Consider the following 26995-nt stretch of genomic DNA (forward strand, 5'->3'; position numbering starts at 1 on the left):
AAATCTGAAATAAAAATAATTTCAGGACTAACATTATTTGTATTATTGCTGTTTTTCGCTTTGATTTTCAAGATTGTATTGCGGCGGTGTGGCGTACTCGGCAATAATTAGGCTATACATTTTCGTATCCGTTCTGACACATAAGTACTGGACATTTTTTGTCCGTTTTAGGACTAGAGCAGGGTCTCTAAGGTCGGCATTGAAATATACGTACCCTTTATTTTGTGCCTAAATATGTGCCGTCAACTATAGCTCCAGGCGTACATCACGAAACGTCAATGCAAGGTTCAGGACTCACAAATATGTGCAAGCAAGCTACTAAACATTAACAGGTGATTCACACGTAGAAATTCATTGGTGTTTTTATAGTATGTACTTCTTTAATGCAAAATATAGTGTATTTTTTATACGCAAAAACCTTATCTACGACATGGCTAATAAGGCGGAGGTGTACTCATTCTGAGAGGTTATAACCGTTACTAAAAACATATTACGGTCGTATGACATGTTTATGGTCATTCGTAACATTTTAATGTCTAGCTAGGCTTCAGTCACCCAGTATGCCACTTATATTTCTACCGCGTCGTATGTTACGGCCGTTATGGTTCTATGTGTTAGCTTGTCTTTTGTCCACGGTCAAGATACGAACTTCAGTCCCTGCTTCATACCAATGGCCTATTCTTCTAAAACAGAAATTAACGCCACTTTCTTCTTGATAGTCCTCGGAATTTTTCAAATGTGAAGTTTTTCATTACTTTAATATACACTACACAAGAGTCTTCATGGAGCGACCGATCGCTCAGCGACATCCTCGGTCTCATTCGGCGCTCGGCTATGAGAAACAACCAGGAGCAGACAAGCTTACTGTGACAGATCCGTGACCCAACATATTTGCTCTATGCCCTACCATTTTGTACGCGATAAAAAATGTTTGTAGAAATACTATCGCCTTGTGATTTCACGTCATCAGCGACCCTGTCGCGAGCGCCCTGCTGGCACTTCTTTGTCGTTTACTCTGGTGGTAGTCTTTTGTGCTCTTGAGGTCGACGAGAACTTCTGGGCCTGTCAAGCCGCCGGAGTCCGTCGAGTGGGTCGACCTCCTTACCTGATCCCTGTGCTTTTCCTTTTTCCCTGAGCAGAAAAGAACCGCATCACATGAGCATAAGACGTCTGGTGGGGGGTGTCGGTAGCAAATGAGTGAACACTCTAAAGAGCTGTACTGGTGGAAGGAGTAGTCACCTCGTCAAGGAAGGACCAGAGTACTTCACGATGACAAGAAAGTGGCTTGGGTAGACAGCAGCGTGATAGCAACTCCCACAGGGAAATAACCAGCGAACAAACTAACTGGCTCGTTTGCTCGCTCCGGCCCAGTGAAGGAAGACTATGGAAAGTTTTTTTGCTTTTTTTATATTCCAACCTTGTCTCCTCATGCAAGAAGAGAACCCTACGAGAGGAACTGCGGCAGGCCGTAGGAATTGTTACCGTTAGCGAAAATCGAGAATGCGACTATGAATTTACGTCAAACAATTATGCAGGATATGATCGGACAACCAGCGGCACCTTGTTTTGAGCTTTTGCCATTTATTTTGTTAGCGGAAGTGCAGTGCGCTGAGTTTCCGCACCGTTGCCGGTGTTGACAGCGGGTCGCATCTGTGTATTATGTTCGTTTAGCACATGTTCTGACTATGAACAGAATCTATATCCCAGTTGACTACCCGATGTTTTTGTTTTTAATTGTCCCGACACGCCTTTGCTCTCTCGATGACGTTTTTATTGTTTCGCTCAATCCATTAGGGACAACCGACGGATATTCTCCGAACGCAACGCGATCGTTAAAGTGCTATCTCTGCACTGTGAGAAGCAACAACTGAAGGATTGAAGATAGCACTGGTGAGGAACAGTGCCTTTCCGGATCAAGCGAATCTAATATATATGCGGCGGACATGTCTGTGCTGTACATAATATGTGTGGGCGTTTGCTCTATATGAATGTATGGCTTTTGAGTGCAGGACGATACAAGCATACTCCTTTGAACTCCACGTCGGATGTCTCGGCCAGAAATGAGGAAAATATTGATGATGTCACTAGTAGCTGAAGTAGCATAGCTCTTTAAGTATACAGAAGCATTTGTCCTGATGCCACACACGGCCTGACTATGCTAACAAAACGATAGCTACAGGCAGCTCTGGCTAATGCTGATTTTTATTGTCCAAACATCAGCCCACCGACGCAACGCTCGTTTGCTCCGTGCCTCCACAATAAATGTCACATAAATGCCACAATAAATTTATGCTAAATAATATACCAACATTAATAAACATAATATAACATTAATAATAAGGCAGAATAGTCAAAGACGCGCAAACACACACAGCAGCTAAAGATAACGAAACAATAGCTAAAGCCAAGTAGCAAGCAACGAGTATATAGCATCGTGTATACAATACGTAAGGTATCGTGTGGTCGTGTATTCCTAGGATAGAAGAACAGTTTGAATTTTATCGAAGTAGGGTAAAGAAACGCTACTGTTCTAACATCTACCATTAAATGTTGCGCATTACTTTTACTGCGATACCTAGTCGGTTAGATTTCCTGATATGTGACTAACTCTTCAGTAATCTCACACACAACCGACAATCGGACAAGCGCGCGAAGGTAAACAGGCAACTTTAACCCTCTCCATTCTTTGGACATGTTCTTCGTGGCTCCTTTCGGATCCTCCTGTAATACCTTCTTCTCGTAGATGCTGGCTTAGCTTGAAGCTGCGATACGACTAGCGTAGTGAGTTGTCAATGGATCGTGGCAGACTTCGCGCAGGAAAGTTTATTGCTGCGTAGAGCAACTATGGCTGCGGCCGCCGTTCTTCAACGGCTAACGGGAACCTATGAACGCGCAGCATTCTCGAATCGCTGTCTTGTCGTTGGCGGCGCTGTTGTCGATAGAGTATAAAACGTTTTGTGACCCTGATCGACTTCGAATCAAGATGGCGACCATGCTGTGATGTTAAAAAGCTTTGATCCGAAATCGTACAAGAGCTCTTATTTAGATAATATATATTAGTCATTTGACTTGATGCCGATCATGACTATCTGATAGGTAGCTGGAAATTCACCAAAACTGGGGTACTGCGTATAACTGCTTGGTCGGACGATGCAAAAGACGTTACTATCCTCTTCCTATTTTTCCTCCTTTCCGATAAGCATTTATAGATCGTCTGATATGTTGTGGTGTCTGACCCAGGATTGTTTCCAGGGCTTTTATAGAATGGCGACAAACAGAAAATAGACCCGTCAATCATATTTCTTTCCTTACTTAATACAAGCAACACAGAATACTTAAAGGCAGACAGATTTGTAATAAAAATTATAACAATGTTATTGCCCGGTACTATATATGCTAAAGGACGAGGCCACCTTTGAAGGAAATATACTGAAGAGTAATATTTTCAAAAAATACTAAATAAGTAGCATAAAGGAGACGGAAATAAAAGAGAAACAATTTTTCGCGTTATGTAGCTGGGATGCAGGGCCCATGTGTCGTTTGACGAAAATGCGCCCAGCTCTACCTCAAATATAGGACGCAGTTTTACAGATTTTTTTATAACAAATACAACATCCTAATAATATTTTACCATGGTAAATACGTGGTCATCGCTAAGTCAAATCTTAGAGCTAGCAAATAGCTTCAATGGTATATGGTTACCATGCCGTTTCATAGCTCTACTGGGAAAACTCTATATAAGCTAGTCTATGAATCATCGAAATTGTTGATGATCCTTATGAAAGACTAGTACTATAGAAAAGGTTTAATAAGTGCCTTGCAGAAGATCGTCAGGCTCATAACGCATAGGGCTATCACGACTCAAGATAAGGGATCAAGTGGATAAAGATCAAACTGAGTTATAGCCTCTAACTCAGCGCCTTGGGGAATGTTTGAATAATCACATAGTTATAATACTAACACACATTTTTTAGTTGTTGCTATGACGAAGCTGTGGACCCCCCTATACGGGCTGTATCTCACATTTTACGGAAAGACTAATCTTATATACAGTAATGTCGCAACACATCGACACTGCGTCAACGTACAGCACAATATGGTTCAATATCACAGGCTACCACGATCTCAAGAACAAAACCTCTGATTGACAAGGCAAGACGTTTTTGTTATAGGAAGCTTCACCATCGATCGATTCGCTAAGCAGTTACTACTAAAGCACATAGGCAAACATGAATCTGTTGTAGATTGTTCATTCACCTCTTTTTGAGACCGAAGGTTACTAGGGGCCCAAACCCAATTTTAGCCAAATGATAGACGATAATGACTTGCCGGCGCGCTTTTTTGACTTAGGTCGATTTCAAAAGCTAAGAATAATATGCAACTAAAATTATTATGAAAACGACGCCATCTTCATGTTACTTCGTAATTTCGATTTTTGTTTTCTGTTTCCACTCCTTCATTTACAAAAATTTAGAGTCTTTTTCCCTGTGAAGTGTTTCTACTCGCAATATGTTTATCGCATTTTGCTACACGTGAATTGTGTGTGTTTGATTCTTTGAATGAGTCGACCTGTAAATGACTCAATTCTGTTTAGTGCGTAAGACATCTTAAAAACAACAATCGAAACAGAAAAGGACGACTATCAATCAACAAGGTAAGAAAAATATTAAAAAAGTAATGTAAGAAAAATTATTCTCATCATATATTTATGTGAGAGTAAGTATAAAGATCTCGGCGTTCATAAGCTCTCGAGGAAGAGCATTGACGCTTGCAGCGATCAACCATTCTCGCTAGGAATACGCTGAGGCCCGATTGTTCCCTCCGTTTCAGGCTAACAAAAGTTTACCGACAGGCGTAGATATAACAGGTCCTCGACTATCGGAGTGTTGTTGCGACGTAAAAGTCACTGTATTCGTCCCGTTAGCACTAGCAGTTCCCACGATTGAACATTTAAACTGATCGTTTCGAGACCGTTACAGGCTCCAGCAATGATTTAGCCTGTAAGGAACAACTCTCGTGCAACGAATGTCCGAGTTCAGCCTGTTTTGGGGCAAGGCACCCTCGCCGCGTTTGTCTATTCACGAAATACATTGCTATCACTAAAGGTTTCCACTGCGGTCAACTAAGGTATTTATGTAACTCTGTTTGTAGGCCGAGGGTTAACGACAGGCCCACTCGGTTGGTGATAATCAGAGAAGGCTGCTATGTAGACGAAGACGATGCTCAAACAACGAGATTAACATATTGTACAAATAAAGTGCGTGGTAATCATTTCCCAGACAAATACGATCCTATAATTACACACAAGGAAAACTAAGCATAATATACGCATAAAGGGATGATAACAGAAGCATTAGTATGGTGTACAGGATATATATTCCTGCAATTACTCGTATTATCTGACCCCCTACCATAGACCTGCTTACTGCATATGAATCCGTATCAACATAATATTCATTTTTATAGTATGAAATAATCGGTGATAAAGGCTTGCTGCAATATAATAACATTAACGCTGAAATCATTTCTAAAAGAAGCACTTAATGAATCGTCGATGCTTCTTCTTACAGTGAAAAAAACACACTGCGTGATGACATAGGCATGTTGTTCGATGTTGTCTATATCTCAAGTGAGCAGACCCGTGGCACTAACTCATCTGAAATATAGACAAACTCTCACTGCGAACGGAGACTTATACAATGTGTACTTCAGAAATCAACTTTGTTGGTTGCCTGCTTATATGAGTCATTAGCTGGCTTGTTCTAGGACCACGCAATTTCCTCTATACTGTCTCAGTGTAGGCCCCGTTCTTTTTTCTATCTGCTGCTCCATTTGCTGCCACCGTTATCACTTCAGCTACTCCTGTTGTCATAACACAGCAACTGCTATTCTAGTGCGTAAACGGAGAAAAAATTGGAAAATGGTTTGCAACGAAAGTCTCATGCCGTCATCGTGGCCTGACATGCAACGCATATAACGTCTTTTGTACACCGTTCTTGGATCAGCGGTACAGGTCGCTCGCACAAACTTCGCAGCGCTTGTTCGGGCTTTCTCGGCCAGTGAAGTCACCAGCCTACCGCCGACGGCCTCTGTATCATGCGTTTATGCATAAAGGAAGACAAAGTAATACTCTTTCAATAAGGGACGACGCTCACTCGGTGAAATACGAGTACAGTAGATTGCTAGTGGTGAGGCATTTCCCTTCCCTTCCTCGCTCCTTCTATTACAACTCCTGACGGAGTTTGGAAGTCGATGCTGAGTGCCAAGGAGAACGTATAAAAGGAAACGCTTCTCAAAGGTTACGTTCTAGAAGTGGAGTAGAAGAGTGTGTGAATTCAACGGACAGGGAATAGATACAAACAGGGGACAAGTCGCTTTCCGTATGGATGTTGTTCCAGTGACGCTAGTCTGCGTCACTAGATGTTACAGCTAGACGGCCACAAAGACATCGCACAAGCAATCAAATGGCGCGTAAAGCGATCGCACCACTGGCTGACTATAGTTTCAGAAACTCCCTTCGCAGTTCTTTAGCTAGCCCTTCCTGCACTTGCGCACTGCTGTTGTTGTTGACCAATCAGTTAAGTCTCAGTCGTCGATAAGGCGAGAGAAAGGAGCTACTCACAGGTGACGATGCTGTTCCCTGAGGTTGACGTTGGCCTTGTCGATAGTGGCCGATACCGTTATACGAAGCAGATCAGACAACAATAGGTTAACCACATTACAGACTTTCGCAGAGAAGTAAACTGTCAGGCAGAAAAAACGCACCCGTTCGTTTACCTCGTCACCATCCATCAGTGCAGCCGACTCGAGCGACGACAAGTAGTTGGCCATTGATTCTTTTAGAATAATTATCGATCTTCCGATCGAGGATAACCGATACGATTCGCTTTCTGGCCGACTGAACAACACGCGGCTGCCTCGCAGATCCTATTACGCGAAAGATAGAACTACCAATCGTTGTTTAATTGATGATTGTACATAATTAGTAAGGAATAATTCGAGGAGATTCTTGTCCCTCTTATAGTTACTGACAGTAGTAAGCGTTCCAATAACTCTAAAGAGTGGAAAAAGATGCTGTCAACAATGCTAACGGTACGAACGAGCCAGAAAGGAAAAGGGTTCAGATCAAGCAATCACAGCATGAACATTTCTCCACCTGGAACTGTAGCTAAAGTAACCGACGACGGTTTACCTGAATTTCTGTTGTATGTATATATCTGTGTCAACCCACAGAACATTCTCTTAAGGATAGGCCTAAATATATGGTCGTAGCAGCTACAAGGCGGTGGCGAGTAATGCGCGCTTAACACACGATCGTCTGAGCCAAAAGCAAATGTCATGTTGTTAAAATTCCTCCGAGGAGAACCTATTTAAGGATTGCTGCACCTATCTTCACTATGAGCTATCGTTTTTGCCAAAAAAGGATGTTGTCCATGTTAACCTGTATGTTACACTCACGCAATAACAGTTACGAGACATATAATGGCTTCGGGAGTTATCAATAAAACTCTATGAATCTCTTAGCGCAAACCATATATTTGACGTTCTGTATTCATGTATCAATCAGTGTTCACTTTCAATTATGGCATACTTACTTGTAAACATGGGTAGATCAACTTTTCTTTTTTTAAAAGAAATTTCAGCTTTTTTTTTTTAGAGAGTATTTTCTTTTTACACAAGGAAAGGAATTGCCGAGATAAATAAGAGAAAAGCAACACGATTTTAGGAAAAAAAAATGAAAAAATTGGCGACAGAAGATTCACCGACATTACGTTGGTTTGTGAATTATACTTCATTCGCCCGAAGCTACGAGAACGTGTCGCAAAGAAACTGGGTAAATAAGGTAAACATTGTGAAACCGTAAGAGGAGCATGATGGAGGCTAAAATGCGTGAAAAATGACAAACGGCCATAGAGAACCATCGTGCATGTATATATACAGAGAGAGAGAGAGAGAGAGAGAGAAAGAGGGGGGACCCGAATGAAAGGAGGATATTGGAAAAAAGCGAATTTCAGCCTCAGCAGTCGATCATACGTAGCGGGTACGGTTTACTGAAAAGTAGTGAGGGGAGCGAAAAAACGTGGAGGCAGGTAGTGCCCAGCCCATTAGCGGACGTTTTTTCAGAAACAGAACGCCCTCCTCAACAAGTTTTCTTACTTAAAGACTGATACCTTTGTTGCAAATGCTAAACCATAGACAAAATGTGTGGTAGTAGAATTGCTAACAATATACGTTACGTTTTGAGTTAGGGTATCATATATGAAGTAACCTAAATCGTTATTCTAACGCGACTGTTGTTCTTCCTTCTAATACGGTTATTCTGAGATCTTAAAAATGATAAATTCGGTCTTCTAAAGCAGAAACAAAGACGTTTTTCTAAGTGAGCAGTTGTCTGATGGCGTGTCTGATTATTGTAATTGGGCTGATCATCGTAGACAGACATCAGAACAGTTTTCGCAGCAGAGGTCGCGAAATGGCAAGACATTCAAGTTAAGCGCTCATTCAATGCTCGACAGTGTCGTTTGTATTTTTCAATGACCCATTTCTGTTCTGTCCAAAGATACCCACTGGTGATCGCACAAATCCGCTCTGTCGAAGTGTACAATACTATATGTGGATGCAATTCCCATTTTTTCTCGTTCGTTCAGCAATGAAATAATAGTTAGCTTGTTCGGGTACTGAGAATGTTTCTATACCAGGCTCGCAATTTCCGACCCAACTACAATTAGCCACAAAAATGCGGAAATATGCATTGCGTCGCATCGCAGAGTTTATGTAAAGCCAAATTGAAGCCGATCTTGAGGAATGCGTGCGACGTCTGGTATGAGACTGCTGCTGCTACTTCTGCTGCCCTCGTTGCTGTTGCTAAGCTTCGTGTGTCTTTGATTTTTCTTTGCTTTTAGATCATTCTTTTTCTATTGCACAGCGAGGTTCCACTCACGTGGAACCTGCAGGTTCGTCCGTCACTTCTGATCGAGCGAGTCAAAAATTCAGTTTGGCCAATTTCGTTTTAAGCGACGGCTCTAGGTTCTCTTACTATCTAGCTTTTCGTTTTTGTATAGGGTGCCGCAAATCGTGAGCAGGGACCATGGGGCCTTCAGACCTTCCCCCACATGAATGGCTCTACGGCAATATAGCAGTATTAGAACTATCCCAAATTCCACCTTTCCCTTATCCTCCATTTTTCTCCTTTAGTCTACAATCACATAGCGGGTGGCCCACTTTGTAGCAATTGATGCAATAGTGGCTATATGTCTTGATGGAAAAGATGTAGAGGCGGCAGGGAGAAGTAACCTGGGAAAAAAAACCCCTGTAGATAAAGAAATGCGCCGGTGACAGAGCGTAGGATTTTTGAGGCTTTTGTCCAATGGTTACTGCCTATTTTCTTAGCGGCGGTAGAGTGCCCACTCAATGTACTGACCATGAGAAGGATAAGAGTCAATGAAACGCGAACGAAACGTTGATTTTCGCTCGGTGGCAATGCATCAGCCACCTTTACTACTAAATCCTGAATGGAGTAAGTATTTTTGCCTGCTACGATTTTCAGTGTAATAACTTTTCCGTCCCTATATATTAGTAATACTAGAGTACATCTAGTTCGTAGTGAGCGTGTATGGGACCTGTTTTCGTGGTGTTCTCTGAGGAGGGTGCACATAATAGAGATTTATTCGTGACGGATGAAGATGCCTGGAGGGCAACTAAAAAACAAGCACGTGATACTAGAGTTGCGGAGAGAAGCGACTAATAAGCAGATAGACCTATGCACGCACTAAGTTGGAGCGATTAGGTTGAAGAGTACAAATACGGCACAAGGCAGCTTGTACCCTAGTATGACTGTGTCTAAATAAAACCTACGGCCTTAAGAACTTAGACGCTATTGTTCCAGTAGTTGTGTATAGTAGGTCAGTCGAAGAGAAAAATAAGACAGCAGAAGTGAAAGCTAGAGAAAACGGGCTAGCCCGTAACAGGATCTGATTTGTCCGCATCAGTTTCATCTATCACTGGCACTAATTAGTCCCTGCTCATCGTGAAATTTCACGTTATCGAAACAGGTAGCAAAACAATAGCTCCAAGTTCCAATAGTTCTCTTTTCTCGCGATGCCAGATTGCCAAGGGTCCTATCGATAAGACAGTAAGTAAACGGCATCACGTGTCAAGCATGTGGGAGTGCGCTTACTAGACGTGACTTTTGAACGGTAGCCTAATCTAAATGTTTTCTTCTGAAATGATAATTACGAATTTCGCCAAATAAACAGACAGACGCACCGATGAACGGGAATTGTAGAAATACCTTCTAGACAACAAATTTAATGGCGCAGGGTAACACTAAACTGTGGAAGTAAAAAGCAAAAATACGGATCGAAAGGTTTTTATTTTGAACCAATGATGGATCCCTAGTTTGAGATTGCAGGACGCTCGGCCAATGGCCTAATGCATTTGATGGTGACAATGCGGGCAGACATACGAACCCGGTAGTAGAGAAAAGTGCGCAACCGTATGCAATTAGCAAGAATTGCCAACGGAACAAGAAACGTTCGAACGGTGCCCGGACATCGTTTGCGTTGTCCTGTAATTGCAGTTAACGGCGCCATCGTGTACCTGTTGCTACTGATATTGTAGCTAAAGGCTAACATGTTTATGCAGAGTTATAGTGAGATCAATCGCTGTGGCAACAGAACGGCGAACCTGCAATGCATCCCTGTATATTGGCGTTCCCTATAGAGAACTTTTCTGTTGCAGGAACGCATACATAACACCAGTAATTTCATATAGGTAGAGAAACTATTTCTCTAATTGTGTAATCGTACCCTGCCAAGTTTGCTCAGTAGAACGGTAAATCTATAATGTATTATTATCGAGCCGACGTGTACGGTAGCACTAAAGACGAAAAAAACTGATCGTGACGAAAAGAAATGGATCAGTTATTGCAGTCGTATATAGTAATGCTTAAATAATCGAGACAAAACAGTGGTCTCTTAAATTACTAGCGAAATATATTTGGCGTTTGATAAGGGGTGTAGTTAAACAATCATGCGCGAGCGCCCGGCATCAACAACGTCGCGGATAGACAAAATAAAATTTTACGATACACACTTAGCGTTTTGTTGTCGTTTAAAAAAGGAGTTAAAGTGTTCGGGTTTGGAACAGGTGCGTAGGTACTCAGGTAGAGCTCGCCGGCGCAGGCCAGAGTATAATTTTTTTTCCTTACGATATACTGTTCATAGAAGATCTATGGTTGAATGATGACGATAGTACTAGTAACAATAGTTGCCAGCTAAGCTGTAGCAGTATTTTCGAAGGGAAAATATCTTGGATTTGGAAGAGTGAACGCCGTCCTAAGCCATTGAGGAACGGTATGGTCAACGGGCGTTGTGAAGCCGGAGTCGCGTAGCTTATGAGTTAACCGGGCCGAAGTTTAGAGCGTATGTATATGCTATCGATGAGCAGCCGCTAACTCGGCCGTTGGTCCATGTTGCTTGAACCATAATAATAATAGCATTTAGCATGAGTTGAACTTGTTGGAACATAAACTTGGTTCGTTCTGGGCACTTGTTTCCAAGTCATCTTCGCAAAGGAAACGAGTGTCTGTACTGTTCCGTGTTGGGCGTTGCGCAGGAGAAAGCTCGCTGTGATACACGAACAAGTAGACGCGTTATCGTCACGAACAGTTTACGGCTTAATGTTTACCACCGTTTCGGGTAAAGCTGGTTGACAATATCACTTTGTTTCAAAAGCGGTATATTGTCTAACCTTTTCTAGATGCTGTAAATTCCATACGCTCTTTCCAATGTAACAGTTACGCGCATACATTTTCTTGGAAACTTGACCGACATACGTATACTTTAGTGAATCATCGCTTCGTGAATCGCGCTAATAGATCAGACTAGCGAACTATATCGGCCGAACGTATTAACAACCAGCTGGTCGACGGGCCCTGATTACATGTGGTCATATTATTAACCTTTCCCTCCGTCGTGTGCTCCAGACGCATTGATGTATGCAGATATAATTGGGTTCGCTATATATATATATAAACTTTAAACATATACATCTCTCCATCTCCATATGACAACGATTGACTCATAGAACATATGTCCTATATAAATGTATGTGTTATACGGATATCTCTGTCAGTTTCATTACCTAAATGGCGCTATCGAGTGACACCTAGATCCGTCCGCTGTGCGGCTACCGCAGAAAGATCACTCAGTCTCAATACTTATGCTATCTAACGCAATAATTATGCGAATCTGTATACGCTTGCCGTTGGACCTACCAATGTGTTGGCCAGCCACGCGACGTTTAAACGGTGACGTAAGCTATCCGGTTACCGGGAAGTAGCTAAATGCGCGCTATTTGAAATCGCTGGTCGATCGGTGCGTCTTGGCGAATCCGAATTTCCAAACTGAGGACAGCACGAACTCACTCACCGTACGAGCAGAGGCAAGGAGATCATGGCTGATGGATGGCAGCTGTCAAGTTCATTAATACCCTTAGAATACTAGAATGTTGAAGACATTGACAAAGTTATGGGACGTGCCATTGGGCCGACACCCTTAACCTGAAGACATGCGACGAACTTGCCAATAACAGTTTACATGTGGATAGTAGTGTGCTCTATGGACCTTTAATGAAGCACCGATCAGTCGGAGTCATCTGTTCAAATTTTCCCCGGCTTCTGCAATCCCGTCCCCGGCAGGTTTTTTTCCAGTAGGATTCGTTCGCTTTTCTCCGCCCATCGTCCATTGCAGTGGCCCGCTCCAAGTAGCTTACAGGCGCAGCCACTTTTAACGCAGTTTTGGGTACAGATTGAGCTGTTCGGTCAGTACGGGTCAGTTAGAGAACATGGGAGAAATATAATGGAAAGAGGACAAGGAACAGTGAAGGGGAGTCGAACTCTAAAAGTTTTCCGGCCTCCTTTCTAGAAAGCCTGCGTCGAATGGAAGGCAGATAGATATGTTCTCCCTACGCAGAGCAAGGCAGAATAGAAGGGCAGAGTGTGGCCCATTTGCGCTGTCATCGCCAGTAGAGGTGATCAATTGATACAAACCTTTTCCTTGTAAAAGGTACCGAAGGACAAAGGCGAAGCTAGCAGAAAGATTTCGAAAAAAGGTATAACGCTGTAAAGTACAATGTTCACTCGCGAACCCTATTTCCACCCTTCGCGTAGTTACGGTGAACATGACTGACAATAATGCGCTACTTGAGTGGCTGTGCGTAAGCAAAAAGAAAAAAAAATGATAAGACCATAGAAAAGCGATATGAAAACATGATGCCCACTTAACGCATCGAACAGTATTTAAAATGGCTAAAACCTGTAGCATCGAACGCCGCCGGCAGTGATTGAATTAGATAAGATGTGTGTTGTTTGCGTAAGGTTAGCTTAGTGGCAAAAAGTGTTATTATAGGTTGGCTTCGCTTCCAGACACCTATGGGACAGGTGGCAAGCCCTCCCTGTATAATGTTTCCTTCAGTATCGTTGATGTAGCTTCAATCATTTAACCTGTTTTACTTTTTAATGTACAATTAAAGTACTATAAAGGAATTAAAGAAAGAATTATAGGGTATTTTGTCGTTAATTATCGTCCACGTGCCAGTCGTCCTACTGAGATAAATTTGATAGTAGACTATTATACTAAGACGGGCTTTTATATTCGATTGTATAACAGATACTATATAACATGCGTGAGTAGATAAAAATAGTTGTATTCAGTTATAAATCGTCCACTCCTGTGCTGTAAAATTGGCCTATTTGGATAGTCCAGCGGTTGATCACTGGGGGAGCAACTATTGTAGAGCCATTTACCACTAACGACCGCTGATGCCGGCGATACGAAGCAGACGCATAATTGTGCGTGAAGATGACGGATGAACCACGTATATTCGATAGGCCCTATTCGTGGTCGGCTACCGCCAGACTTTACTGCTGAGCAAACGCATACAATAGAAGTACCTGGATCGCGCATCTGACACAAGGTGTGACAGCGCAACATTCTTCATCGCTGCTGAAGAATCCTATGGAACGTGCGAGATATCTCTGCCTACACGGAGATAATCTCTTCATTGGTTAATATTTGATTAGCGGACAGATAGGGTAGAACGACGAGGCAACAAAAGGCAGCCACTACTGATACAATTCCTTATCGAAAAGTTTTCCGCTAATATGCGGTGAGTTTATTTGCCGACTCATTGTTGTCTGCTGGGGCAATGACAAGTAGCTGATGACAAAGACAAAAAATCAGAATAGAACGGTGACAACCATTCATCCCAATAGCGTTTAGCTCTGACAAGTCGATTTATCGTGATCATTGCCCTTGAACCGACAAGCATTACGTAGTTTACATTTAACATGAACTAGTATTAGTCTTTCGGAGGTATCTGATTTAGAAGAATTTCTTGAAGAATTCAGTAATTTTTCGGGAATATTACTGTGGTATAGTCTGCTTATTATGTTTTACTTCGGTCGGTTGTTTAGTGGAGGCCGAGCATGAAACGCACGTAAACTGTAACGTATGGTTATAAACATGAAACGGATCCCATGTCATAAGGGCTATAGCAACACGACGTAATTGCACACGCTATGGCCCGTGCACGTGCGCTAGCACCGTGCAGTGCGCTCTGACCCTTCGCGCTAAAATAGGCAGCAATGACAGTTTTCAATAGCGTATAATGGCTGTCATCCTGATACGATACATTTTTGGGCTAGCTATAAAATCGAAAACCCCTACCTTTGCAGCAGCTGTTCGCAAGAAGCATCACCACCATTATCACCATCGTTGTGAAAAGGATTAGCTCTTTTGTTCGCCCCCTGACTTGATAAATAGTTGGAAATTTATACGGGCGCTGTGCCGTAATGGCAATTGGTCATAATTTACGAAAACAGACAAAAAAAACCTACTCATGTCTATTCTATCCATCGTTATATTCAAAGAAGTATCTACAGATTATAGACGGGTCTTCCCACAGACTGCCGTGGGGTCAAGCGTCGGCAGTTACGTGCAGTCCATTTGCGTGATAGCTGAGCCATTACGACCAGTACTGCAGCATTATAACATATCCACAATTTGCAGTGTCTGCTCTATCTCTTTTCATATAGATAAATATCTGCTATACGACATTTATTATGTGTGTGCCCCTCCCAGATCTTCTCAATGACAGCGCTGCCCATCTACACATAGATCGTACTTACTTTCTAGCTACAGCTGTTTTTTTTCTGTTACTAGCGGTGACACGGCAGTCGTTACGGCTTATCGTTTAGGCGGCGCGTAATCCATAGCACCGTGTCGTTCACTATAGGCAGAATATATATTATCTATGTGGACAGCCATTGATCCGTGCTTTTTGGAAAATGGCAATACTTAAGGTAATTGACGCTAGTAGCAGTTAGTTACTGATGCTTTGACGCAACTGAACGTTTGCCTGTTGAGTTGAAACGAGTTAGAGTTGGTTAGAACTGCTAGATATCATTCCATAATGCCTCTATTTTGCCAGTGTGTCATTTATCCTACAATATATTTTGAAAAGGGGAGCCATTCTCCATCTGGCAGGAGCAGGTTGGCAGAATGGCGCCGCTTTTGACACCGTAGAATGTACGGTTGCGTGATCGCCAGCCTGGCATCGGCAACGGACCGTCACGGTTGCTCTGATTTCGCTTTGCTGTATGGCGTTCAGCAGTGCGGCAGAGGCGGCATGAGTTTCAGCAACAGTCCAGTGAGGCGGCTACTTTGTATGATAGCCTCCCTTGGGAATGGTGTACATCCATGTGAGATGCTGGTTCTGCTTGCCAGTCTTGCCGCCGCGCGCTGCAGTGCCAGTAATGGCCGACTGCCTGTCGGGCGCTCAGTCTGAAAGCAGCAGTATCCCCAATGGAGAACGTCGACATTCTCCATTCCCATAACTGGCCCCCTCGCTGCTAACTTATGTCAGCCGTGCCATCTTCAAACCTTAGGCAGCCAGCGATGCTAGAAGGGGACCATGGCAAAAAGGCAAAGAGCTTGCAAAGGCGAATGCTGCCGCCAACGTATAGCATGGTACGGTTCAATGTTTGACGTGCGTCAGGTTATGGTGTACGGCGCGCTCGAAATAACAGCTCTAACTCCTTGCACTGCTTCCTCAAGCCAGAGGCGAGGGTCTGCGTATCTCGCCCAGTGAACAAGGGTGCTTCTAGTGGTTTTCGTGGCGACCATGTCTTTCGCGTTACGGCATTGCTATTTGCCACTGCTGGTGGGCGCTGCCGGCTGTTGGCTGTCGGTAGTTGTGTTACGGGAATGGCAGACAGGTGGGGTGACAGTCATGGCACATTACCTGCGGGTTAGCTGCATGAAAAAGAATGATTCCGCGGCGAGAATGGCATAGTGAGGTTCGAAGACGGATGCAAACTTGAAGTATCGCACTGTCAAGGACACTCGGTCCCAGCTAGGATCGACCGGTAGTCGACGAGGGGAGCCAAATTATGGAAAAAAATTGTACGTACTGTAATGTGTGTGTTTGGCGAGGGACAAGATTTGAGATCCCGCTGGGGATTGTCGAACGGCGCGTCCAGGGATCGTCCTGCCAGTAAGCGAGCGAGGCCTGTGGAACCTGGCTGGCGATGGTCCTTGGCGGAGTCGATATTGTCTGTATATAGTGATAGTCAACGAGGCTTTGCGCTGGGCACCGACAAGAGCATCCAGCCAACACTCATTGCCCCTCCCCCCTTGCTCGCTTATCAACAGGCAACACGCCCACGGCAACGCAAACAATTGCAGGCTACTCTACTGAAGCCCCACAGGCAACGAACAGCCGCCGAACGGAGTCAGCCAGCTCCAAGTACTTATTACAATCAGATACAATGATGATTTAACCGTGTTGTGTCAAAGACTGGAAAACGCCAATGTTGCCAGCGGCGAACACCAACATAGTTGAAACAAACAGAAACTTAGCCAAAAGACCTCCTGCCTCGCCAACATTTTCCACCTCTTCACTACTCCCAAAGCTGCTTCACCTCTTAAACATAGCAGCAGCCCAGTCCAGTCGTAGCGGAGGCTAGGTGGACAATTTTATAGTAAAGAAGCAAAAAAATTCGCAAACCCCGTTTCCTTTTTTCTCCGTTCGCGGCGTTTTGTCGGTCAATAAATTAAATGTAGTAAACAAAGCGTAAATGCAGAAACTCTTTACACTCGAACAGCGAATAGTGGAAATCCAAATGAACTTCTAAGTTAAGCTTCAAAAGCAAAGGTGGAAGCAGACGGGCGAACTGTGGACATGGGTTCGGTAAGTAGGAGCAGTTTGGCGGGAAAGGTCCTGGCAGATGCTCCCGATGGTCCTGAAGATGACGACGACGAAGGCACAACTTCAACAATGATTGACGGATTGAGGACGACGGTGACCAGATTTAGCCAACAGGACAACAATGGGCTGACAGAAGTGGCAAACTGGTTTTCTAGTAAATATTCACCAGAAGAGCTCGACGCTAAAGAACGCTACACAGCTCATAGTATTTCTTTCACCGGTCTGAATGCAATTATTATATTTTTCCCTTGTTTTTCTTGTTTATGTCTACGAAGGACAGATTCGCTACCACGTTGCAAAGGCCATTACTTTTGCTGCAGTTGTAGCAAATGACAGTAAACACAGCTTGGCCTAGTAAATAGTCGTACGTTTGTTTAGTTTTGACTAGTGTTAACGATAAGCCAAGATAAAAAAAGTGATAGTAAGAAAAGAGCAAGCTAGCACAGGAAGACATAGGATACAGTAAAAGCTATGTACGTTAGGTACAGGAGGAAAAAATCTTGAAATCGCAAAAGGGGTGCGTCATGGAATACTTGAGCTTTATATTTGTGCATGCATGTACGTATGTGAGCCAAGACAGTGAGTTAAGTGTATTAGACCAAAGGGAAGTAGCGGTGCGGCGCCGACCTAGACCGTCGAGGCATCCTTCGGCGTGCCAGACGGCTGGCTTTCAATGGAAAACTGACGACTAGAGATCCAGACCTACAGCCCGTTCGTGTCTCTCCTAGCAGCTAGGCAAAATGATGGCGTTGGCAGGGGCGGAACTGGCAGTAATGTTCGCGGTAGTCGTGCGTTAAACACACAGTTCGCGCAAGCGGGGAACGAATGACGATGAGATGTAAAGGCTTGTCTGCTGCCTGCCTACTTGTCCGCTAGATCGGTTTTTGGGTCGCTTGAAACGACGACGAATCAACGATGAGAGTCGTCATGTGGGCTAGCCACACATACTCAATATCATAATGCTACTGCTGCTGATGCTGGCGCTGCTGTTATGGCTACCACGCTTGCACTAGCTGCTTTCCTCTGGGCCGCAAATCCGTTCGTTTGTCTGTCAGAGCCTGATTGTTAGCCGTCGCCCTTGTCGAGTTCTCCTTTCCATCCGCATTTGTCGCTGGACTCTTTCGAAGCTTTGTGAGAGCCTACGCGACAAGATGGAAGGGTGCGTTAGCGTGAGAAAACGCAAATGGGAGAAGAGCATCAAAAGCAACAGCAGCGGCCAGTAAATGGGCGCAAGGACCGACAATGAAGACAAGAATGATGATAAAACCGAACATTCGTTTGGACGAACGAACGTCGCCAAAGAGGGAGCAGAGTTTTGGGATAAAAATAGTTGCCGCCACGAACAAGAAAGGGACAGAAGTAAACGACAAGGAAAAGGGTTTGTGGGATACAGCCTCGAACTACGACAGCTTAGGACGCTGATACTGGAGAAAATGCAGAAAACTGAGGGAGCATGTAGTGAAGTAAGGACATACAAGTGCAAAGCCTTGTACGATGTTTTGTCCTACACTTCATTACAAGTGTAGGAGAACCATTTCATCAGCCAATGGGCACACATGTGACGTTATTAAACTTGTTCCCTTGCTACACACACTTGTATATATATATACTAGACGTGAAACCCGAAACATCTAGTATACTCTATTTTGTCGGATATGCTCCTATGGTACTTTAGCCTGCAGCAGGCAAGGAAAACAAGCGATAATATACGCATATGAACTAAACAAGAGGTGTGATAACGTAGACGAATTTCATTGCGTGTCAGATTCTAATCGTCGTAGCGCTAACAACCGGACAAAAGTAGTATTCGATGAGCCTCCAGGGTAAGTTAAAAAACATAGACAGCTATCATAAAAGAGAATAACACAATAACAACACTTGTACATCAATATACGCAACATTAGGGTGGGGTATTTTCTGAAATTTACATGGCCGACGAAATGAGTGTGTCGAGTATTAGGCTTCAATACCGCTCTTCCAATACGAAAACCTCATCCGCCTATCCCGTCATCTTGCGGGGAGGATAATAGTCAGCGAAAGCAAAACAGTAGTCGGATCAAACGCAGTTGTATCGTAAGCCGTGGGTCAGCGATAAGTCGTATCTCCTCACGCACTTTTAAACAAAACAACTTCACCCCTGACTCCTACTAATGAAGGCCACCTAGTGATATTGTTACGTCCAAACACCTAATGAACTAATACAAATACAGAGATACTCCTATTGTTCGTCTATTACATAACCTTATATAGCTGATACGAGTATTGGCAGGTAATTGTCCATTTTAGGTAGGCCGCAGATGCTGAACTTATTAGTTCTTTTTCTTATAAGACAATATATTCGTTTCTAGCATGTTATGATGACTTCCAAAAGGTTTTAGATACGGAAGCTACGTTTCATCTGGACCAATTTGTAAATCTCAATTAGTTTATTCCAGCTTAACTTTTCGTTTCTATACGTTGAGCCTTGAGATTCGATTCCTAAAAACAGACAGTCGTGAGTTAAGGCGATGTTACGGATACCATACATCTATATATGATTTAGCGATTGCCAAAGGAAGCCACACGGACGCCTTCAACCTATAACGGTAAGTGCAATAGAAAAACACGGGAACGGTGTCGATGTAGAGAAAAACGTTTTTCTTTTTTCGGAAGGATCCCAATATGGAGACCTTTCGTTTTCGCAGAGGTTTCCGCTGTTAAAACAAGAGTTGATGGAATAAGGAAGAATAATGGGGAATTGGGTATACCCGTTAGCGGCTTTTCGAGACAACGGAATCTCATATGCTAAATATGACCAATGTTGAGGTTGAACTATTTTCGGCTCGTTGTCTTCCGCAGGATCAGAAGTCTTATCTTTAAGGGCGATAATGTTCATCTGATATTAATTAAATAATCAAATTAATCTGTCAGCTTATAACACCGAACCATTTAGTGGATCACCTTGTGACGGGTGTAACAGAGATCCTATGATTTGATATTCAGACAGAAGTGTTCGGATGTGTGAACTAAGGGTATCCGTAAAGCGGTAATATATATATATATATATACATATATTACTTGCACAATTTACGTTTTATATAGTCTTACGCGGGTAAGTTTTATGAGCGTATTTGTATTCCTAGACAATCTCGTTCGTACTATAATAGACTATAAAAGGGGCAACACACGGAACTCGCAACAGAAGGCCTTCTCCTTCTTAATCATCGCCGCCATTGGCGAATGAGCTGCAGCAGTAACAGGCGTCTCGACGTCATTACCTATGCACAATTTTCTCCTTCTGACCTTCTTAACCTTTCTGTTCGTCTCGATCTTTGTTCCTTTTCACTCTCATTGAAAGAGACATTTTGCGTCTTCAGTCACGAATTACTTCTGCGCTCTCCGATATTGAGTTTCCATCACCAGCGGGAACAGCAGCAGCTAACGCCCATGCGCATCGGAATAGGATTACTGATTATGTAAATCGGGCCAGGACACCCCTGTTTCCCATCGACTCAATCATCTCGCTCACCTGATCATGAGCTAATATTGTGGATTCTTGAAATATTCTGAATTTTTATTCTATGAAAACGCTATGTAGGCTCGTACGTGGACGTACAAAATTGTCACTCTACACTTTTACTGTGTCCGTTGTAGCGTTCGGCGTCTTTTTTGTCTACTTCTGTCTGGGTGTGGAGCGGTAAGTCAAACCAACAAAAAAGATAGGAAAAAAAGGGCGTTATGGTTGTCGTTGAGTTAGCACGGAAGGCTCCAGGTTGTGGAATGTGAAACAGGTCGCAGGAAAAACATAGCCAGGACAAGTATTTTTACTGTTTACTTATTGTTGTAGCGCGTTTCTTGTTGTTTTTTTTTTTTCGACGGAACGTTAAATAATATGATGATATGATCTTGTGTATTTATTAGCAGAATGCTGCTAAGTCGGCTCCGCTGTTAACTGTCTATTATATCCAACTGTGCCGCTGTTTAGCTTGCTTTATGTACAGAAAGCTCTGGTCATATAAACGTTGTACGAAACTTTGCATTATTTCGCTCTGTAGTAAGCGTTTTCGGATACTACTCACGACGAATCGGTAGCGATGATGAAATTGTAAGATGCCAATTGGTGAAGACTGGCTAGCCTAATCTTACAGGCGTTCCCTGCTTGACCGAGTGATCGTAAGTTCGGACTTGTTGCAGTTGTAACTATGGTTGGCGCGAGCGCCGTCAGCATTATTCTGATACCCTTATATGTACGTAGTCATAATCCACGGCATACATTGTAGTTAGTAATTCCTGAAAAAATATTCAATAGAATTCATTGCTTGACTCTGAGCAACATGGCGAAATACGAAAAATCTCTACCTAGTAATTAAGGCAGTATAAATTAATTACTATGAGTGCTTACGAAGCGTGCAAATTACGCGTTTCGCACTGAGTTCACAAAACGCACCGATAGTAAGCGGAGCCCTGTAAAAGCTTTATCTGCTAAGAGCAAATCTACTGTTAGGTGTATAATTGACCTAGTTGGGTGAACCCCCTGGCGATCGGTTTCATAATCAAATTATTTAGATGTTTTTAGTTCAGTCGATACGAAATGAGTAACACAAGCCATTTTTGCCCCCCAACGTAAGTGTGTAACTTTTTTCTATCGTTTCTATACATTAAATTGCGATTGCAAGAGCAAATATCCCATACCTTCATTTTAGCCTTTGCACTTTGAATAGATACCTCGATCATCACAGCATCGCAGAAAATTTTTGTCAAAGTAATACGTCCCCATTCCACTGAAAGCATTCTCCTGAGCCTGGATTTTCCTGTGGTTCGGCTTACCTCGTTGTTCATTGCTATTTTTTTGTGTGTTAGCTACCTTATAGATGGTCGCGTGTTCTTTAAATATTGCGCACTCGCCAGTGCCTCAGCTATCGAGCTCGCTTCGTCAAACAGGAAAAATATCTGCAAAAAAAAAGGATATTTTAACGGAATACGTTCCTGCGGCATATTTGAAAGCGCTGGGAAAGATCATGCTTTGTCCTCACATATTTCCGTCAAAGCACTGTCTGTCCAGTTTTTGATGTGATAGCGTTAGAGTAAATTGTTATATCGATAAGCTTGCACTGGCCTTTCCGTGTCTCTAGTTTTACGGTTGTTGCCATGCTGTTGTTTGTAGTTAAACTTTACTAGTGCAGAAACCACTACATTTGTCATCAATGTACATACATATGTACAATAACCTGGTAGATTGAGGCAGCGAAAACAAAGACGATAGCAGCAGCGGCAACAAGCGCAAGGGCGGATGCTGAAATAAAAACAAAGCAATTCGCTTTAGTCATTTCGTGACAGATGGTCAAAGGTGACGACGGGTAACGGACAAAGACGATAAGGTCATCGTCTTTTATTATTATTGCTTCGGCTTACAGCAGGTTGGACTGCGCAGTTCTCAGCTGGTCCGAGTTACTAACTCTAACGCCATCTTTACGTTACTCGTAAATCAGAGACGCCGAAAAAACAAGCCAGTGCGCTTGGTCTTTTTTCACGGCCGCGTCCATCGGAATTGTTGCAAATGGTGCAGTTGCTACGGCTTCCATTATCCCCACCAAATCTGAGTGCCGTCCCGCCGCGTCCGACGCCTCATGCTTGACTAGTCCTCCGCAGCGTTTTCCAGTGTTCTTCGTCCCCGTTTCGCCCGTAGATGTATTCAGTCTTCCACGGACGGTTGGGCGTCTAGGTCTAGGTAGGGCTCTGGCGCTCGACACATCCAGATTGTTTTCGGTCGACCCTCTTTACGTTTCTCGCGTGTTTCTTCTTCTATGTTTTTCCTTGGCCACGAGCGATGCGTCAGCAACATCGCTTTACCTCGTAATAGAGCCGAACGAAACCAACGCGATGACAGAAAGCATCATGTTATTCTCGTACGGTTCATTTTTTGCTGGTTCGCGCGCTCTTCATCTCGGCAGGATTCTACCTACCTCCCTTTTCCCCTCAACTTTTTCACAGTAGTGCTATAGACTCTTAAAGCAGCCATCCGATCACGTCTGTGATATGATCCCTTTTTCCGGCCCCCGTTTGTCTTCTTTTCCAAGCTGTATTTTCAGCCTGGGCTAAGGTTGAGGACGCTGAACTCGTAATTCAGCTTATACTCTTTTTATTTTCATCTTGATATTACGCAGCTATTGGCTTTCGTAACCGTCTGCGTACAAGAACACTATATATTCGTATGCAATACTTGCAAGTACCAGTCGACTGCAACTACGGGGGCGTCAAATAAAACAGGTGAAAGATGTTTCATTTGCAATGGGAGTAGGAACTGTAAGCGCTAGATGCACTTCTGCGGTAAGCGTGAATTTTAGTGTGAACATAAGCCAAAATTGTTTTCACTGCTTAGGGCTTCTTCCGCTGTTGCTTCGGCGCTCGGCAGCCCACCCCAACAATTTTAGTTTGGTCTACTTTTTTTCATATATCCTACGTTGCCCGACCCTGTCCTCACGTATCAAACAGAGTACTGTGCTCAATAGCCTATGCCATTGCGAACGGTCACGCAGCCTTCACAGGCCCTTTAGCCTGTCGGGTTCGCTTCTTCAACGAGAGTCGAGACACAGTAACGGGGCTTTATGTCGTTGATGATTGTTCATCATCGTGCGATAGGTACATAGGCAGGTTGTGCTCGCTGACGAACCATTTATGTCCGCCGAACTCGCTGTATGGAGCAGCCAGGTAAGCAGGTATACAGGCAGGCAGGCAGGCAGGCAGGCAAGCGTTGCGTTGATCCGCGTATACAGCTGCTATCCTTTCGAGCGAAAGCAAACAGACGAAGGGCGACGACTGAAGGATGAGATGGCTAGAATATAAATAACGGAGTAGCGGACGAACTGAGAACGAAAACGAACGAGAAAAATCAGTTCTCAATTGGCAACACCGAACAGGGACAAGAGGTAAAGTCATATTTCTATAGCTTTTTTTTGTCGAGAACATGAGAGTTCAGCAGAGGTACAGGTTTAGGTATACTATTAGTACCACAATTCTGTCCGAAACGGTCACCCGCTTGGGAACTTACATAGTACCGAGTTGTGGATTTCGGCTCAGATCTGACTAGGTATTAAGTCTATCACCCGCAGTCTACTACCGCCTTCCTATTTCTTCGTGCAGCAAGACAGCAGTTTTGAGGTTCTGGCCAGAGACAGCCAGGTCAAGAGACACCGTGCCACAAGGTCTCAAGTTCACTCACACTGGTACCGAAATTTCCATCACGGGTCAACAACAGCAGCAGAGGGTCCCGTCACTTCGCCGTCAGTGCTGGTCCCGCTATTCCGTCCTCCGTCCATTCGTGTCTTATCGGAACATTTAAGAGCGTTTAAAAATACTTTTATGTATTTTTATGGAGTTTCCGGCACCAGTGCTGCTGCTGATGCTCTTTAGCGGCATTTTTAACCATCGTTTCCCCACTGCTCCGGCCGTCGGCTGTTACAGCTGCCGTCGCTGTAGTTGGATGACAACCTTCTCCTCACCAGCCCTTCATACCTCTCTCTTCGTTCCAGTTTTCGCCATCAGTTCACTGGCTTCTCAGCTCAGCTGTCCTGCATACAACATCGGTATAGAATAGGAGCAGACCGAGCAGTACTTGTATCGAGCTGCATAGGAAACGGGACCATATGAGACTGAGTATTCAGACGCACACACACTACCTGTACAGGCACATGCGCTTGCAAAGATTCTTCGCTCGCAGATATGAAATGCATGGAGCTGGGTGCCCTCTGCCAGAAACCTTTGACTGTAGCGCCGGTGGCGGCGCAAGACGCCTTTCAGCAGGATCATTTTGAGCGGCATCGTAACCCTTCTTATTCAACTTTCTCTCCTTTGCCCCCTCGCTGTATTCCTCTTTTCTACCTAATGTGCGTCCATAATACTGATTATAATTAACAACAAGAGGCAAGACGAAGCATTAGGAAACGTGGCGCTAATACTAATAACCATAGCAGCGACCAAGGCCAAGACACAGCATGCACAAAAGCGCACGGCAAAAAAAAAGTATTAGAAAATTGATGCTCAGCTTGGCTACGCGACAAAAAATATAGTATGTACCTTTTCCGTGGGACTTCTTGATCATACACTACTTGTTATCATAGGAGGTCCATGGGAAGTGTACATGTCGGCACACACGTTTAGAGAGAGCAGGCATTATTGGAAGATTGTTGCTTGGCTAACTATCCGCTAGCGTCTTGAATTGTTCCATATTTGATTTTTGTGCTCTAGACTATCTCACTTATTCAACATATAGTCATATATGAATTACCAGAAAGCGTCAAATTAGTTAACTTCTTTCAACATTCTCTGGCACACGGTTGACTTCAATCTCGCTGTGTAGCCTTGGGCATGATCACGTAATTGTATACCGCACCATTTTACTACATCTAATGCAAATTATATGTTATATATATATATATGCGTTATTCGAGTAATCTACCAGCTGCCAGGTAGAAAGGCCGAGAGCCTGTAATAAGACCGAGAGAGGTAGAATTTGTAGCGGTCAGTAGTCAGTTTAGATGTGCGTAAAAATTACATGGTCACAGTTTCGTTAACTCCAGGTTCGCAACCGCCAGGGGTGTCATTACATCGATGCCTGCGGCAGCAATGAGCTTAGTAAACACCAGTATCGTCAAGAGAAAGAAAACCCCCCAGCAGATTTTTTCTTTAAAATTTCGCTAGCTTCGCAGAGTATCTGTTACGGAAGCAGGACCAGAGAGCTAGTACTGTACAGACATTGGGGGAAACGAGCTTGTTCTGTTAATATCTATGGAAATATGTATTTATGTTATAGTCTATATGATGATAATCGCTATGCATACTCGTCACGAGGCAGGTCACGTGAACTACACGAACGCTTATAAAAAAGCCGATTACGGTGGTGACGATCGAACCAAAAATAATACCGGCCCTTGAGCCGACTCGCTGCTAGTTAAGCGTTTTGTCTTTTATGAGAGTTCTTTCACGCGCCTTTTCCCCTTCACATTCGTCCATCACGCGAAGTAGACAAGCTTAAATGCACTGTTTTGGTCCTAGCCAATGTCGAGCTGCCCTACGGAGGCACCATAATGAAACAATGGACCTGTATCTGAGATAGTGTAGACATATCAGAACATATCGATTCGCTCAAATGACCTAGATAATGAGATATAGCTCGGAGTTGGTAACGCTCGATAGTATCTGAGCTATTAAATGTGGTATCTTTGATAGAATAGTGGAAATGAGATTCATTTGAGACTATATAGTGTACTTGTATTAATTTTCTAGCTAAGTCTGTGCCATAACGAAGGCGGCCACCGTTGCCTTATCAGTTATTTCTGTCAAAGCCATAGAAAAATATGTCGAAAAAAATAATGTTAGTCGCTAGAAAAAAGTGACCAAAAAAACTAGCATTACTCGTGAATTCACCCTGCTTAACAGTCGCACAAGTGTAAAAATTCCCTTGGCAGTCATCTGCTGTTTCCTGAGCATCGTTCTATAGCAATTATTCGTAGCCACACATGGATCTTTCGGTTGCTTATCCTTGGTATATATGTATGGTATACTGTTGTATCAATATGGCCTCACATGCTAGTAGTACTTCGGGATAATGAGCTTAGTTTTTCTGCTCAGCTAAGTACTGTGTTGTAGGGAGAATTCTACTGAGAATTGTTGGCAACCAGAACGAAGCAACAACTCCATAGACTTGGTCAACTTCGTCGGCAGATCGAAAACGGCCGCAGCAATAGGT

The sequence above is a fragment of the Varroa jacobsoni genome, unplaced genomic scaffold (genome assembly GCF_002532875.2).
Source record: "Varroa jacobsoni isolate VJ856 unplaced genomic scaffold, vjacob_1.0 scaffold_699, whole genome shotgun sequence".
Taxonomy (NCBI): domain Eukaryota; kingdom Metazoa; phylum Arthropoda; class Arachnida; order Mesostigmata; family Varroidae; genus Varroa; species Varroa jacobsoni.